This window comes from Gossypium arboreum, chromosome 5 (assembly GCF_025698485.1).
Source record: "Gossypium arboreum isolate Shixiya-1 chromosome 5, ASM2569848v2, whole genome shotgun sequence".
NCBI classification, from domain to species: Eukaryota; Viridiplantae; Streptophyta; class Magnoliopsida; order Malvales; family Malvaceae; genus Gossypium; species Gossypium arboreum.
Genome location: NC_069074.1, coordinates 35,908,348 through 35,922,837, shown reverse-complemented (window position 1 = coordinate 35,922,837; position 14,490 = coordinate 35,908,348). Strand labels below are relative to the sequence as shown.

Sequence of the window (14,490 nt, the reverse complement as noted above, 5' to 3'; positions counted from 1 at the left end):
CACCAGGTAGGAAACCGGAAAAGAGGTGGTGAGTCCACCGGACTGCTTAAGTACCAAACTCCCTTCGGATCCAATCCTAGACATGCATACTGCCATTGCCACACCTTAATGTCATGGATATTTCTAGGAAACCGATTTGATTAAGTCATTTTTAGGAAAAGTGATTAATTTTGGAAAATACTTTCATTGCGGAAGCTTTGCTTCTTGTCGTGTTATTTTGAAATCAACTGTTGTTTTTGAAAACGCGCCCTAAAGCTATCCAATTTCAACAGTTAAAATAAGTATTACCTATCTTAGTAATACATATTAAAAACCATCAAAAATAAATAAGCGGCCTTATTACATTTAAAAGCCTAAAACCTCAAACGTAATTAAAAGGATGTCCAGTTCACCAGAAGAAAATCAAACTTTCAGAATGGGTGGCCACTCCGAATTCCCTCACAGCTCCAAGCCCACTATGGTTGGGGATTTCCTGCGTGGATGAAAATAAAAGGGGTGAGTTTGGGGAAACTCAAGTGTAAGGAAAACCCATTCAAAGCCTAAGTCACTCAAGCCTATTGGGCCTAAGCCCATTCAGTAATATGAGTGGTATTGGGCGAGCCCTTTTCAGATTATAATAAACTGGGCCTTAGCCCTTATTCAGATAACAAGATGGCCCATAGGCCCATTTCAAAATACATGCAACATCAAGAAACATATGCAAGCCCATTTGGGAGACTACTCAACCCACCAACCACTACACTCCACCCGTACCAGCCATACACTCCATGTGGGAATAGCTCAACCCACCCATTAACACTCCACATTCTTGCCTTGCTGCTCGATTATCATAAATTGAGGCAAAGCCTCCAAGATCGTGGACAAGCCACTTTCAGTACTTCCTCCGTCAATATCCAAGTCCCATGCATCAGATAATAACAACATGGCATGCAGTAAATAACAATAGTCAAACATGCATTTAGGTCAATTTAACCCTAGAGGTATTTCGATAATTTATCTCCTAAGGGTAAAACTGTAAATTTTCCACTTTTAAAGGTATTTTAGTAATTTATCTATTTTAGGGTTTTTCATGCATATTCCTACTTTTCATGTACTAACAGAATCATGTACCGAGGGTTCTTACCGAATTGGGCCCGTTGGCCCATCATTCCAATTTTGGCCCATTAAGCCCAAAAACATCGAGGGCACAGAAATCATGCACTTTGCAGTCCAAATTTTGCAGCTTACCAAAAACATTAATCGATTTACCTCACGAGCATTCGCACACTCGCAAATCTACAAAATACCGATTTTTTTGGCAATTCGGCTTTTCGACTTTTGCCGATCCAGACTAAGAAAGAGGGTGTTAGTTACACACACTTTGCGACGATATCTTGATTTGAGATCCACACACGAACTGCCTACAATTGGATTACTAACACGTTAATCTAACTATTCAAATACAAACTACGTATTAACCCCTTACAATATTCGGCCAACCACACCTACAGATCATTGTAAGCTTATAAGAAAACAATAAGCAACTCATTAACAAATTTTTGTCAATGTTTACCACATAATCATAATTTCACTTTGCAAGTTGTCTTCACGACCAACAATCACTAAATCATTTACAAATGGAGCTACTGAAACTCCAAATCAAGTTCCGTTAATTTTCCTTGAAAATAGACTCATATATCTTCTATCCATAAAATTTCAGAATTTTTGGTTTAGCCAATCAATACCAGATTTTTCTCAAAGTTTCCCATGTTTCACTGTTTGACTAATCTGACCACTCTTCATTACGAATCAAATTTCTCATTGTACAGAATTCAAAATATGTTCTTGTTTATTTCATTAGAAACTAGACTCAATAAGCTTTAATTACATAATTTATGCAGCTTCTAATTCATCTCCCACAATTTATGGTGATTTTCCAAAGTCACGTTACTGCTGCTGTCTCAAGCAGATTTATTACCAAATTACTCTTTCACACCTAACTTGCATGCTTGTTATTTAAACATGTATATCACCAATCAATCATCACATATCTATGATTTTACTTAAGCATAATCTCCATTTCATCATTTCAAAGCACAACATGTTAGCCGATTTTTCCCTTTAGCATCTAAGGCACATGCATGCTCATTTGTTTGGCTCAACTTCACATATCTTCCATTTTTCATCAAAAGAACATGAAACAACAACCATTTCCTTCATTTTAATTCATGACCAAATGCTCACAACACAACTAAAAATCAAAATATACTTCAAGAGTTAAGGTAGAATCAAAAAGAACTCATGAACCTCAAAATAGAAGCAAGGTACCAAGAACTTACCTTCAATTTTCCTCCTCCTAATGACCGAATACTCAAGAGCTTTCTCCTCTCCTTTCTCTTCTCTAACTTTCAGCTATGATGAACAAAGATGGACAAAACTTTGTTCTTTTCACCCCTTTTTCTTTTAATAAAACTTCATATTTCATCCATTTAATTCTTTAATACAAAAGACATGATATTCTTATCATGAAACATTTACCTAACCCATTATCATGAAACATTTACCTAACCCATTATCATGGAACATTTACCTAACCTATTATCATGGAACATTTACCTAACCTATTATCATGAAACATTTACCTAACCTATTATCAATTTGTATCAATTTGTACCATAAATTATGGATATCAAGTGTACATTTTGTCTACAACAACATGATGACTAGCCACTACATGTAAAATGGGAGGTTTGTCATGCAAATCCTCCTATTTTGCACTCCTATTTATTTGGCCACTTCAATTTAGCCTATAGCATTTTCAAACATTTTCACATAGGTACTATTTCATAATTTCACCCCATTTTTCTTATGGAACAAAAATTAACTAAAATTGTCGGGTTCTATCTTAAGCTTGGGCTTTCTAGAGGCCCACTAACATAATTAAACCTATGCCAACATTCACAGAATTCCCGAAAATTGGGGCGTTACAACCTTAAAGATAGTGGCTTGATACACGCCTTGGAGCCTTGTCCTATTTCTTCTTCTATTCGAGTTCCGTTCGTGTGTTCGAGATTTTCCTCACTAGAGTTTTGTACTAACAGTCACTGGGGTTAAGGATGAGCATAGCTATAAAAAAGAAGTGGATTGTATTTCAAAAATTATTAGTTTGTCTTTATTACAATTTTGACATAGAATATGCGTTGAATTATTTATTATGAATTACCCATAAATTTTACAATTATGTATTTTTTACTAAATATTTGGTCTAAATATTTTCTTTTTTGCTTAACTCAACCAAGGGAAAAGCTTGTTACTTACTGAATAGGTAAACTCATTCCCTCTTATAATAATTTTTTACATGTTCTTACTATGTTTGTGAACATGAAAAGTTTGGGAAGTGACAATTTGGGATATTATTGCATTTCATTAAAACTTTCTAGGTGTTTCAATTTTACTTTTTTTTATATTTTTCAATATTACTAGACTATTAAAAGTTTAAGTTGTTTTTTTAAGGTTTATTAATTTACATATCTTGAAATTTATTGTCAAATCAAATTTTATAAAGGTTTTCTCAGTTATGACCCTATAATTCTTATGTTAAAAGTTTTTGCTAAATTAAATTTCAATTATTTAGTGATAGTATTGTATATTCGTGAGATTCTATTTTTCTAGTGTGCAGCGTCTGTTATGCTGAAACTTAGATGAAGGATATGTTACTTAAGCTCGAGTGGTTGGTAGTTATGAGCATGTGGTTGATATAGGTATGTTTAACTTTATTATTTTTTTCTTTTTAAAATTTTTGCATCTATTTGAAGGTTTTTTTTTGAATCATATTTTATATATATACATCAAACATGAGTGTCAAACACGAACATTTTAAAAAAATTAAAGAGTCAAAACAATATAATTATAAAATTTAATTGTTATTTTTAAAAATTAGCAAAACTGAGTGTTGAGATGAGTTGATGTACATAAAGCTCATCCTTATGCAGAATGCTCAACATTTTAGTACTCGATTTTCTTTTGATCTTTCAAGTTTGATCATAAAACAAAGTAACTTGAACTTGTAGGATGGCAAGCTGGTGCAGAAAGTATATGTTTGACACTGAAATTTGAAATGTTGGTAGCTGATTACTATCCAAGGTAGCAAATTTTCTTTTTAAATACACTATTAATCTGATCTATCACAACGAACCTAGGGTAGCCTTTTTGTTGTTTCTAAAATCATTTTGATCTATAATACTTTAATTCTTTATTTTTTCTTGAAATATTTGTATTTGATGTATATTTGAATATGGGTATAAGGGTATATCTCTTCAATGACTTTCTAAAGATTCTCTAAATACATAGAAAATAAAAATAAAACTGAAATTTGTTATAAAATAAAAGAATAAAGAATAAAGAATAAAGAACAAAGAGAATGGGAGAGTAAAAAGAGAGCATATTTTATTAATCAATGGAGATATTTACAAAGCTTCTCCAAACTCTCTATTTATAGGCATAAAAAGTATAAATGAAGTAAAAATCTACTTCTAATCACTATTAGAATTTAAAGTAAATCAAAATTTATCTTGATCTTAATGGACATTCACTTAATAAGATATTCATAACTCTCCTCCTTGGATGTCTATTGGTAGATAATGTACCTCGTTAAAACCTTACTAAGATAAAAACCTTGTAGAAAAAAAATTCTAATGAAGGAAAAAGAGTACACATATCTATAATATGCATAATATTCTACCTCATTAAAACCAGGAAAACCCAATGTGATAAAACCTAGGTTAAGGGAAAAAGAGTAAAAAGCGTATTTACTCCCCCTCATGAAAACATCACATACTTTCTCATATTCTACGTATTCAATCTTGAATACTAGTCTTTCAAATGACTATTTGAATGTATTTGCTAAGCATTTATATCACCATTCTTTTGAAAGTCATGGGTGAGGGAAAATTTTGGGAAAATATATTTGATCTCTTCAGGAGTTTCAATAATAATCATAGCAAACTTTAATCATGGTTCTACTATAAAAACACAAATAGGTATTTTAGATCATTTTATAATCCTCCTTCAACTACTATTTACCATATATGCTCAAATTATTTTAATCTATATAAATGAGCAATTTCCTGAAAATTTCAATATGCTTCTAGCATCCTAAATCCTTTAAGAATTTTAATATAAACTTTGTTATATAGTGGAATTCATAAAAGGTTGTAACAACAACCATTAGACGCAAGTTAAATCTTTTATGAATTGTCAAAATAATATATCTAATATTCTCATAATCAATGTTAGGACCTAGCGAAAAACTTCATATTTTTATTCCGCTTTTGCAAAACTACTTCATTTGCACAATTACTGGCTTTATACCTTTAGATATTTAGACTACTGGTTCAAAAACTCCACGAATTTAATTGTACTTGAGTTGCATCTTTCTATTTTGATCAATTTATTCGATATCTATATTTCTCAATAGATTTATTCAAGATCCTCTTTTTATTTCAGTATTTCAATAATAATATCGCATGCAAAATCATTGTCGACCACTTTTATTATTTGGTTCCACATTTTCTCAAATTAACATAACTGATCGAGATCTCTTATTTTCATTATTGTAAAATTTAGTTTCAGATACCTGAATCACTTCTAAAGTTTTACTTAATAGTTATGTCTTGGGTCTCTTCTAGAGTACCCGCCTCCACTATATGGCCATCTAGAAGAATTTTCATCCTTGGAACTGATCAATTTATTATTTATTCTAACTTATTGTCCGACTGAGGCTTTTATTCAAATTAAAATATTAGGTGATATATAACACTTGGTTATTCTCATTAAGTTTGTAAATACATCTAACAATTAACTTGTAATGAGTTATCCTTGTTGAATTTCTGATTCAAATTACTCTCCCCTAACTTATTACGAATTATTATTTCTCTCCCCCTAATGTCGGAAAAATAATCGAATCAAAATGATAATCACAAATCATGACACAATTGAATATCCAATACATTCAAAATATTTAATAATACAAAAAGACTTGTAATTAATATATATTCCCAACTTTCTTTGAGGATTTACTCATCTTTGTGCGTTGTGGTGGAGCAATTGAAACATATACACACATACAAAAATTCAAAGATGAGAAATATTTAGCGCCTGATCAAAAACCAATTGCAATGGACAGTATTTATAACTTATTGGTTTGATGCGTACAACACGTAAATCAATATAATCTTATGTTTAGTTCTCATAAGTAATGATTTAGACATTAATCAGAGGCGTTCAATCAATAATTTCTCTAAATTATTATGCGCATAAATAACAAACTTTTACAAAAGTGTTTCAAACTCAATCAATAAAAGACTAAGATATAAACTCATCACTATTAGTAAGATGAATTGTCTTAATTGTATGATTTGAATTTAATTATTTAAATAAGCAATCTTGTAAATTACAGGTTGCAAGTTGATAGCACATACGTGATTATTTTGTAGATGCATCTACCAAAATCATATAATATCAAAACCATTCACATGGTAAATGAATAGGCCCATATTCATTTTAGAAATGTAAGACACTAAATCTCAACTTTAGCTAGTGAGTTTCTAACAATTAATTTTCATTGAGAACAAGCAACAAATGAGAATTCTTTAAATTAAAAAATCTTTTGGTTCTTTAATGAATGCCTATATGGATTCTCAATTAATTTTCACATCATATATAATCCAGGATGGTCTATCTAGTGACGCCAAGTACTAAATGCATTTGTATCAGTAAAATTCTGATTTACTTTAACAAGCGTTTCAATTGTACTAAATTATAACAAATTGATAATTTACTATCATTCCTTTTACTTTGTATCCACATATAAGTATTATTGTGACATTTACTACTGGAAATGTCTAAATCACTGTGAAGTCTATTATGCCACTAAGTCAATAAATATAATTTTCAAATAATTATATGCAATATTCGTTTCAAGGAATATGTCAAAATCTTTAAATGTAGGGTATTTGGTCTAGTGGTATGATTCTCGCTTCGGATGCGAGAAGTCTTGAGTTCAATTTAAAATACTTTTAAAACCCTTTTAATAAGAGTTTTGTATAATCAGTTAACTATCAAGAATAATTGCCTAGGTCATATATATAAATAAGCCTATACTAAATATATCAATAAACGTCACATCTCAAACATAAAAATATGACATAATGAAAAAGTAGTAATTTTTTATAACCATCACCATAAACATGCAAGAAATTTAATTCAAAATTCAATCATTCAAGCTCATAGAACTTGTCATTTACAATTGCTCATATTATTTCTCTAAATAATTAACAAATGGAATAATATAAAACGTATACATTACCATCTTTAACAATTCTTTGAACTAAATCAAATCTGAATAACCATAAAATCTATTGGTTTGTTAACATAAATTTGCATATTAGATATATTTTAATCAAATATATTATTTAATTATAAAACCTACTATAGCTACATAAATAAATCAGTTAATATTTAATTTCATGAACAAATGAGATGCTTAAAACAATATGTAACACTTGTAATCAAAACTTAAAAAGGAAGACCATCTCAAAATATTTAAATCATATAATAAGTTGATTTAATATTTAAAGACATACCCCTTTTTTTTGTTCTACATTGAGTCTTGATGATAAAAAGTAAGCAAATTAAACTTCAGTAGTAGATTTTGAATCCAATCAAAATCTATTAATAGCAAACTTTGAGAGTAGATCTTATTTTTCAAGTGTACGATAGGTGCATAACCAATTACTCTTCATAAATAATTTATCTCTCTTCTTAAAAAGTTCTTGAAAATTCTTATTCTTTTCTTGCTTTCTTCATTTTTCCACTTTTGGTGGTGAGAAAATTTATTTCCACAATCCCTCGTAACTATTATTATAGTCCAATTTACTACATCCAAGTTAAAGATTATATCTTTTGAATTTATTACATATTGTTACATTCTTTTTAGTGAATGGTTAGGTTTGGTGTTTAAAAACTTTTGTTCAATCATAAGTAAAAATAAAATAAAATTTAACGATATTGCTACCATAGGAGCACATTTGAACCATAAAAAGTTGAATAAATTCTCTCTTGCAAAGTTCTCATCAGTAATATTTTTCCTCGTAATTTTAGTTAAGAACTTATTTGAATATTGTAGAGTTATACTCACAGTTTTAAAAAGATTGCAACTTCAGGTGCAACTAAAAATAACGAGCTTTAGATAGATCTATTATATTTTATTGCTCATATGTAGATATTTCGTAGTCAAATATTTCGCTTTCAACCCCTTAACGGGGATGATGACAAAAGAATATCACAAAGATAGTTACGATCAATTCAATTTATAACAAGAAATCAATAACCCAATCCTCTTTTGATTAATATGAAATATGATTTTTTTTCTTCGTTCACAATCCCAATATGATATCCATTATAATGAATAATTTTAAAATTAATGTATTAACCATCACAAATTTTGTGCTTTTTAGATATTAATATATAAGCTCTTGTGAGGCTTTCAACTAATTCTGTACTAACAAATACTAAAATAATATTTATTTTTTTTAGATCAAATAAGATAAATATTTTCTATCTGTAATGATAGAATTTATTACTACATTCTCATATTTTTCCTCAAAGAATATTAACAAAAGCAAAATATTTGGGCATACGCCACATATGTGGCCAATAATCTTTCATATCACATTGATAACATATGTTATCTTTATCTTTTGAAGAGTTATCTTGAGAACTCTCATTGTTCTCTTATTTATTACTATTTTCTCACTTTTAGCGGTCCATGATTATATCTTTTATTTTCTTTATGTTTGCATTCACTTCACGGAATGCAATAAATTTAATAGGACAGACTTCTAAATGCCTACATTGATTCTTTATTTCATAATCACCATCGCAAAACATGTGTGGATTTCAAATCAAAATCTATCTATTCATGTTGTTATGATTAGTCTCCAATTATAATAAACATGATATAATAAATAAATAATAGTAAAATATACCTAAGATTTTTAACAACTTTATTTTCATAATAACATTTATAATATAATAGTAAAAAAATTATTTAATAAAAAATCAAAATTTTCGTATACGATGCTTGAAAATTATCTCGTGCACATTATACCAAATTTCAATACCACATATATGTTATAAAATCTTATGATGTCTGTAATCAAATATTTATAAATTTAATTTAAAAGATATAATAGAATAATTTCAAGCATATTTAATAACAATAATTTAATCATAAAAAATTTAATCATCCAAATAAAATACATACTATAATTTAATAAAAAAGTATTAGTTCAAAAGAAACCTTAAAGTAATAATATTTTTCATAAAATAATTTTACCAAAAATCAATCAACAAAGGAGAAAAACATACCACGTACGGATTATATAAATTTCTTTGCATAATGATTATCCATAATGCGTAGGCCTCATTTGAAAACTGAAATAACAGTAGTTCTAGAAAGCATTCAACAACAGCTTGAGTAGCAAATTTGAGTGAACGACTATTGCATTGGTTATTGTTTGAAAGGAGTAAGGCTTGGTGAAAGGGAAAAAATTTTGTGATTTATGGAGAAAAAAATTGAAACACCCAAAACCCGGCCTAGATGTTATAGCCGAATCTGGCAATGTCACATGGAATGAAATTTTGAAAACTATTTTATTACTATAAAACTGTGCTCGTTTATTACTCTTATTGATTCCAAGAATCGCTTACTCATCTAGCCGATTGTTTTAAAACATAATTCATTGCGGAAGCTTTAGAAATCATTTAATTTATGAAAAAGCGAGTTAATTAGGTAAATCCGTCCATATTAGAAAAACCCCTTTGTTTTAGTGAAAACCATTTGTTCATTGAGTTTTTGCAGTTATCAAATCTACAAAAACCATCTAAAACCCAAAGTTTAAAAGCAAACAGTCCAAAAAGTCCAATTTACATAAAAAAATAACCCAGAAAATAATTAAGAAATAAATACCAAAACTGAATTTAAAACAATTAAAATACGTGTGGCTACCGTCGAGTCCTCCGCTGCACCTATTCGTTAGGTCTGGGGATTATCTATGCACTTTTAAACAAAAGGGTGAGTTTACGTAAACTCAGTGTGTAATCCCACAGAAAACAACAATAGCAAATCACAGTGCATAGTTAAAACAGTCTTGGGCCTAAGCCATTTTTCAGTAACAGTGGCAGTTGGACCTTAGCCCATTACAGTATCAGTATCAATCATACATAAAGCCTTAGCCCTTCACAGTGTCAGTAACATATATATGCAGTATTCAATATCATAGTCCTACCCCACTAGCCTCTACACACTATCTCCGTCCAACCCTACACACCATGTAGGGATTAAATCAACCCACCCATCCCTACACTCTAGATAGTACCAAATGCGGCACAACAGTAGTTTGCAACTGTGCTGCCAATATATTAGGCTAAGGAGCCTTTCAGTACACTTCCTCCAAATAATATCATTCCAACCCAATGCAATAAAACATACAATAAAATGTCATGCTATCACAGGTCTATCCGTTACAGATACAGTTCAGTTTATATGCTTATATATATATAACATGCTCAATACATAATTCACACAGATAAGTGTCTAAGTAGTGCTTACTGACCCAACGGAAAGTTCACAGTTGACTTGGGCGATCCGTGCAACCTTAACAAACATTTCAGTGAAAATGGAATCACACGTCCATGTGGCTTACCCGTGTGGCCCACACGACCCAAATTAGCCTCGACCTTATAGATCATATGGCCTGGCCCAAAATCTCACACGCTCGTGGGACTACCTATGTGGGCCCACACGGGCGTGTGGCCCACCCGGCCCTATTTAGTCTAGCCCGTGTGTCGCACACGGCCTACCTGGCCATCACACGGCCATGTCATGCACGCAGGGCCTGGCTCGTCAATCACATGGCCGTGTCCCTCCACACGACCTACCACACGGGCAACCACACACCCGTGTGGCGTCGATAGTAAGGTTTTTGGCTTTTTTCGAAACCTCGTTTTCTGCATTTCTGGGTACACACCTGGTTTCAATTGAAGCTAAAATAATCCCCGAGCACTCTAGAACCTATTTTCATCCAAAAAGACTCCAAATTAACTGCTTAAATCGATAAACTAAACCGATCCCAAAGGGGTTGTTCAGCCAATTAGGCAGCCAAAACTTACCTTTGAACGAAGCGACGAGTCCCCACTACTAAAGTGTCGAATAGTAACCCCTAGCCTTTTGATCCTCTCCTAAACACAAAACGAGTTCTGTTAACACACGATTTAATCAGTCAACACAAGAATCGTTCCACCAAACCTACCGTTTATCGCACGAAAAGTTTTGAACTAATAAAGCGCGGGGATTCGACAAAAGATGGAAAAGCAAAGCAATTTCGACAACAAACAGAGGGAAGATCGACAGAGTGAGAATAGAGGGAATGAAACGTTAGAAAATTTTGGGGAAAATTTTGAAAAAAAATATAAAAATAAAATCCATCTGATAACCCCTCTAAATCCCTTAATTATTTCCAATACTCAGAATTCCTATTTGACCAAACCTCTTTCAGCCTATTGAGCAAAAATAACATCCTTGCTCACACAAGGATTTGAACACAAGACCTATAGCAGATCAACCTTCCTTTTAACCACAAAACCAGCAGACCCATTCTATTAATTACTTACCATCTTTTATTTAAAAGCCTATCAACCAAATATTGAACTTTATTCATAAAAATACCAAAATTTTCCCAAGTCATGGCTTGATCTTGGGACCTCACACACACACCCAGAACACTTAACTACTAAAGCAGAAACACAGTTGTGTCACACATATGCAAAAACAAAAATTTAAATTTTTGGGGCGTTACAAAAATTGTGCTAATAACGTGTTATAAAATAAAAGAATAGAGAATAAAGAATAAAGAGAATGAGAGAGAAAAAGAGAGCATATTTTATTGATCAATGATGATATTTACAAATCTTCTCTAAAGTCTCTATTTATAGGCATAAGAAGTATAAAATGACTACTAGAATTTAAAGTACATCAAAACTTATCTTAATCTTGATGGGCATCCACTTAATAACAAAAATATCTATTTAGCACACATTCTATATCTAACACTTGCACCCGAGGTTGAGTAACATAGATTCGGGTATATTTATTACTACATTCCTTCACATGTATTTGGATATATAACCCCTTGTTTGTTATTAATTAACTTGTTAAAAAAAAATTAAGTAATCAAAACGAAAATTTACTCATAATTTAATAATTAATAATGTAATTAGTCAACATATTTTAGAGAATCATATCAAAAGCATCGTTCATCACAAGTTTATGGAATTTTGCAGGATAATGAAAATCAATGTAACGCCCCAATTTTTGGGAATTCTGTGAATGTTGGCATAGGTTTAATTATGTTTGTGGGCCTCTAGAAGGCCCAAGCTTAAGATAAAACCCAGTAATTTTAGTTAATTTTTGTTCCATAAGAAAAAGGAAGTGAAATTATGAAATAGGACTTATGTGAAAATGTTTGAAAATGCTATAGGCTAAATTGAAGTGGCCAAATAAATAGGAGTGCAAAATAGGAGGACTTGCATGACAAACCTCCCATTTTACATGAAGTGGCCAGCCATCATGTTGTTGTAGACAAAATGTACACTTGATATCCATAATTTATGGTACAAATTGATATAATTTGATAATAGGTTAGGTAAATGTTCCATGATAATAGGTTAGGTAAATGTTCCATGATAATGGGTTAGGTAAATGTTTCATGATAATGGGTTAAGTAAATGTTTCATGATAAGAATTTCATGTCTTTTGTATTAAAGAATTAAATGGATGAAATATGAAGTTTTATTAAAAGAAAAAGGGGTGAAAAGAACAAAGTTTTGTCCATTTTTGTTCATCATAGCTGAAAGTTAGAAGAGAGAAAGGAGAGGAGAAAGCTCTTGAGTATTCGGTCATTAGGAGGAGGAAAATTGAAGGTAAGTTCTTGGTAACTTGCTTCTATTTTGAGGTTCATGAGTTCTTCTTGATTCTACCTTAACTCTTGAAGCATATTTTGGTTTTGGTTGTATTGTGAGCATTTGGTCATGAATTAAAATGAAGGAAATGGTTGTTGTTTCATGTTCTTTTGATGAAAAATGGAAGATAGGTGAAGTTGAGCCAAACAAATGAACATGCATGTGCCTTAGATGCTAAAGGGAAAAATCGGCTAACATGTTGTGCTTTAAAATGATGAAATGGAGATTATACTTAAGTAAAATCATAGATATGTGATGATTGATTGGTGATATACATGTTTAAATAACATGCATGCAAGTTATGTGTGAAAGAGTGAATTTGGTAATAAATCTGCTTGGGACAGCAGCAGTAATGTGACTTTGGAAAATCACCATAAATTGTGGGAGATGAATTAGAAGCTGAATAAATTATGTAATTAAAGCTTGTTGAGTCTAGTTTCAAATGAAATAAACGAGAACATATTTTGAATTCTTTACAATGAGAAATTTGATTCGTAATGAAGAGTGGTCAGATTAGTCAAACAGTGAAACATGCAAAACTTTGAGAAAAATCTGGTATTGATTGGCCAAACCAAAAATTCTGAAAATTTTATGGATAGAAGATATATGAGTCTATTTTCAGGAAAAATTAACGGAACTTGATTTGGAGTTTCGTAGCTCCAGTTATAAATGATTTAGTGACTGTTGCTCAGGAAGACAGCTTGCAGTGAAATTATGATTATGTGGTAAACATTGACAAAAATTTGTTAATGAGTTGCTTATTGATTTCTTATAAGCTTACTATGATCTGTAGGTGTGGTTGGCCGAATATTGTAAGGGGTTAATACGTAGTTTGTATTTGAATAGTTAGATTAACGTGTTAGTAATCCAATTGTAGGCGGTTCGTGTGTGGATCTCGTCAGCATATCGTCGCAAACAGGTGTGTAACTGACACCCTCTCATAGACTAGATTGGCAAAAGCCGAAAAGCTGAAATGCCGAAAAGTCAGTATTTTGGGAATTTGCGAGTGTGCGAATGCTCGTAAGATAGTTGGGTTTGTATATTTGGTAATCTAAAGTAATAAACTGCAGTACGCGCGATTTCGTACATTTTGATAATTTTGGCTTAATGGGTCAAAGATCGGGTTCATGGGCCAACGAGCCCAATTCAGTAAGTATTTGCGGTAAGTGTTCTGATAGTACGTAAATAGTTAGGATATGCATGAAAACCCTAAAAGTAGCTAAATTACTATAATACCCTATGTATGGAAAATTATCATTATACCCTAAGTGCAAAATTACCGTTATACCCTAAGGTTAATTTTGACCAAAAGCATGACGATTTGATTCTCGTATGATGTATGCCATGATTATATATCATTGCATGGGGACATGGGTTATATTATGGAGGAAGCGTTCGGTGGCTAGGCCACAAATATCGATCTGGTGGCTC

The 14,490-nt window shown here is 31.4% G+C and overlaps 2 long non-coding RNA genes across 3 annotated transcripts; one reads left to right on the top strand and one right to left on the bottom strand.

Annotated features, from left to right (window-relative positions):
• Positions 1 to 230: 230 nt before the first annotated feature.
• Positions 231 to 2,621, bottom strand: LOC128293136 (uncharacterized). Of its 2 annotated transcripts, none has more exons than XR_008283209.1 (2): positions 2,319 to 2,621; positions 231 to 472 (listed from the first exon to the last, which is right to left on the bottom strand). It is a non-coding gene; the product is annotated as an uncharacterized LOC128293136 (long non-coding RNA). The 2 variants fall into 2 exon arrangements; XR_008283210.1 differs by lacking the exon at positions 2,319 to 2,621 and adding an exon at positions 1,124 to 1,351.
• Positions 2,622 to 12,892: 10,271 nt separating this feature from the next.
• Positions 12,893 to 14,184, top strand: LOC128293138 (uncharacterized). Its single transcript, XR_008283212.1, has 2 exons — positions 12,893 to 13,020; positions 13,937 to 14,184. It is a non-coding gene; the product is annotated as an uncharacterized LOC128293138 (long non-coding RNA).
• The last annotated feature ends 306 nt before the right edge of the window (positions 14,185 to 14,490 follow it).